Genomic DNA, 4,358 nt, shown 5'->3' on the forward strand with positions numbered 1-4,358 from the left:
GTGTTTTTGTTTTACTTTTTTTTTTTTAATTTTAACTCATGTCGTTAACACACATTATATTAGTTTCAGGTGTACAATATAGTGACTCAGCAGTTCCATACATTACTCATTGGTCATCAAGATAAGTGTACTGTTGGGGCGCCTGGGTGGCTCAGTCAGTTAGGCGACTGCCTTCAGCTTGGGTCATGATCCCAGGGTCCTGGGATTGAGCCCCACCTTGGGCTCACATCAGGCTCTCTGCTCAGTGGGGAGCCTGCTTCTCCCTCTCCCACTCCCCCTGCTGTGCTGTCTCTGTCAAATAAATAAATAAAATCTTTAAAAAAAAAAAAGATAAGTGTATTCTTAATTCCCTTCACCTAATTCACCCATCCCCCCCAGTCACCTCCCCTCTGGTAACCATCTGTTTGTTCTCTATAGTTAAGGGTCTGTTTTTTGGTTTGTCTCTCTATATATAGATGTTCTTTATCTACTTTGGGAAGTCACCCCCATAATTTGCTGAGTTTTCATTATGAATGGGTATTGAATTTTGCCAAATGCTTTTTCTTCTTTGGTTGATGTGATCGTGTGATTTTTTTCCTGTAGCCTGTTGATATTATGGATTCCTTTGACTGGATTTGAATGCTGAACTGGCCTTGCCTCCCTGCAATAAACTGCACCAGGTCATGGAATATTCTTATAATATAGCAGCATTCTATTTGCTAGTATTTTGCTGAGGAATTTTGTGCCTAAAATCATGAGCATATTGGTGTATAGTTTAATTTTTTTTTGTACTGGTATTGGTGTCTGAGCACTACTTGCTTCCCAAAATGAACTGCAAAGTGTTGCTCTTTTCTTTCTTCCTTTCTTTTCCTCTTTTTTCCCCCAGATGAGATTTTGTAGAATTGGTGTTATTTCTTATTTAAATATTTGGTAGAATTCTCCAGTGAAATCATTTAGGCCTGGAGATTCCTCTTTGGGATACTTTTAATCACATATTGATTCAACTTAATTGGTATAAGACTGTTCAGAGTATCTATTTTATATTGGGTGGGTTTTGATAGAATGCCCTTCTGGAGAAGTTGTTCCATTTCATCTAAGTCTTCTAATTAAATTGTGGAATTGTTTGAAGTATCGCTTTATTATTCTTTTCATGACAGGAAGATCTGTGTTTATATCTCCTGTTTTATTCCTGATATTGGAAATGCATATCTACTCTTTATTAATCTTCTTAAATTTTTATCAATTTTATTGACTATTTCAAAGAACTAGCTTTTTATAAAATCATTGATTTTCTCTATTTCTATTCTCAATTTCTTCTCTGATCTTTATTATTTCTTTTGCTCTCTCTGGTTTATTTAGTGCTGTGTAGTTTACTGAGATAGTAGATAGATCATTAACTTGAGGGTTTTTTTTTTCTTTTGCAATATACGAAGCATTTGGTTCTATGAATTTCCTTTTCAGCACTGTTGAAGTTCCATCCCACAAACTTTCATTTGTTTTGAATTCATTTTCATTCAGTTTATTGATTGCATCTGAGGCTCCCTCTCTGACCCATGGATTATTTAGAAGTGTGCTTCTTGGTTTTTAAGTGTTTGGAATATTTTGTTATTTTTCTGTTATTTTTAGTTTCGCGTGTGGTCTGAGTACATGCTCTGTGCAATTTCAAAACATTTACATTTGTTGGTTTGTTTCATGATCCACCAACAGGTGAGCCATAAGCAGCATTCTTATTGAATGTTCCATGGATGCTTGAAAAAGATATATATTCTGCTGTTGTTGGATGGAGTGTTCTATAAATGTGAGATTCTGCTGGTTATTGGTGTTGTTCAGATTTTCTGTATCCTTGCTGATTTTGTGCGTAGTGTTTCTATCAGTCACTGAACAAGAAGTGTCAAAATCCACAGCTAGAATTGTGGAATTGTCTCTTTCTTTCTGTTCTATTAACTTTTGCTTTGTGTGTTTGAATATTTTCTTGTTTGATGCATATACATTTATGATTGCTATATCTTTTTGGTGTATTGACCCTTTTATCATTATGTAACTAATATCCCACTTTGTCCCTGTTAATTTTCATGGCTCTGAAGTATACTTTATCTGATATTGATATAGCCACTGCTGGATTTTTATTATTATTTATATGGTTTATCTTTATCCATCTCTTTTATTTTAGCCTACCTATATTGTTATATTTGAGGTAAATTTTTTGTGGGTAGAATACAGAGGGGTACTGCTTTTTTCCCTTACATCTGACAGTGTGTCTTTTAATTGGTATATTAGACCATTTATATTTGAAGTAGTTATTGACATGTTGGGACTAAATAATGTCATTTTTCTTCTTTGATTTTTAATTTTTCCTCTTTCTTGTTCCTGTTTTTCTGTTTTGGCTTTTGTGGGGCGGGGGTGGGGTGGGGAAGAGGGTTTCCTTGCCTTCTTTTAGGACCTTGGACATTTTTTAGAATTCAGTTTTGATTCATGTATAGGGTTTTGGGGGTATATTTTTTCCTTTCTTTTTAAGTGACTACTCTAGGTATTAAAATGTACATGTGCAGTTTATCACAGTCTCCTGTCAACAGTATTTTAGCAATTTAAGCAGTGTAGAAACCTTACTTCTATTAGGTCCCTTTACATTCAATATTCTTTTTTTTTTTTTTAAGATTTTATTTATTTATTTGACAGAGATAGAGACAGCCAGCGAGAGAGGGAACACAAGCAGGGGGAGTGGGAGAGGAAGAAGCAGGCTCATAGCAGAGGAGCCTGACGTGGGGCTCGATCCCATAATGCCGGGACCACGCCCTGAGCCGAAGGCAGACGCTTAACCGCTGTGCCACCCAGGCGCCCCTCAATATTCTTTTAATACAATTGTCTTGGGTATTTACTCTTCATATTTTGAGGACCGTATCAAATGATGTTATTTTGTTTCAGTTGTCAAACATTTTTGTTTCAGTTGTCAAGCTCATGAGAAGGGTAGTCAAGTTACCTCTGTTTCTTAACCCTTTTCACTTAAATTTCAAGCCTTTTTTTGCTATCATTTCCTTTCTGTTGGAGAACTTCCTGTAGCCATTCTTTCTGGGTAGGTGTCCTGGTGACAAATGTTCTTTGTTTTCTTTCATCTGAGAATGGCTTTATTTCCTCATCCTTGAAGGAAATTTTGATGCAGTATAGCATTCATGGTTGGCAGTTCTGTCTTGGTACTTGCAAAATGTTATGTCACTTCTGTCAGGCCTCCGTAGTTTCGGGTGAGAAATTTGCCATTCAAACCATTGTTCCCCTAGATAATATGTCATTTCCCTCTAGGTGCTTTTAAAATGTTTGTTTCTCTTTGGTTTTCAGAAATTTGATTATTCTGAGTCCTGGCGTAGAATTGTTTTGTTTATCCTGTTTGGGATTTGTTTAGGTTTTTGAAACTGCAGATGTATGCCTTTAGCAGTTTGGGGAGATTTTCAACTTTTATTTCTTCCAGTATTATTTTTAGATCCACCCTCTTTCTCCTTCCTTTCTGGGACTTGGATAACATGTTAGATCTTTTTTTTAATTGTCCCACAGGTCCCTGAGGCTCTGTTCTTTTTACAGTTTTTTTCCAGTCTGTTCTATGTCTGTGCAGATTGAGTAATTTCTATCGGCCTGTCTTTGCAGAGGGGTCAGGGAGTGGAGTGCCAACTACCCTCATTGCTTCTAGATGTGGTTGAAAGATTAGCTCCTCCCCTGAGCCTTCGCAACACGATCCTGGAAGTGAAAGTAGAATACTGCCTTGGATCACCTCCTGCCTTGGTACTAGGTGAGGGTGGGCATTTAGCTCTCCCACCTGTACAAAGGAAAGGAGCATGTGGGGTTTTTTATCAGGTTGTCTGAATGTGGGGCAGAAGGGGGAGGTGAGATTGAAAGTGGGCAACAACCAGACCTCAAAGTGGAATCAGACTCTTGTCCTTTTGGTTTGCTGGTTGACTAGGAAAAACCCAGGCCTTCGTTACAGATGGAGCACCTTACTTTTTGCAGGGTAGGCTGCAAATGAACTGATGATACATCACATCTCACGTAGAGTGCCCCTGAAGGACACTGGTGTGGAGAAACCCTCTCTGTGGCCAGATCTTGGACGAGTACAATTGGGCATCACTTTTTTATTAGGAGAGGTGGCCCGATGTAAACATATATGTGTACTTTTGTGGCAAATGGCTTGTCCGGTTGTTCAGAAGCACCGAAGAATCAAGATGGCAGATCAGTGACAAGTTTACATGGAACAGGAGCATGCAGTTACTAGAGGGAGTACCAAGTGAATGGATATGTGTGTCCCCCATTAGTGCCTACAGGCACCCAGTGCAGAGGAGAAGGGAGGGAAGCAGAGTAGTTGAGGTTAGCCAGGCCCAGTCTGGGGCCTTCCCAGT

Source organism: Ursus americanus, chromosome 21 (genome assembly GCF_024610735.1).
Source record: "Ursus americanus isolate L20-20 chromosome 21, mUrsAme1.1.p, whole genome shotgun sequence".
In the NCBI taxonomy this organism is placed as follows: domain Eukaryota; kingdom Metazoa; phylum Chordata; class Mammalia; order Carnivora; family Ursidae; genus Ursus; species Ursus americanus.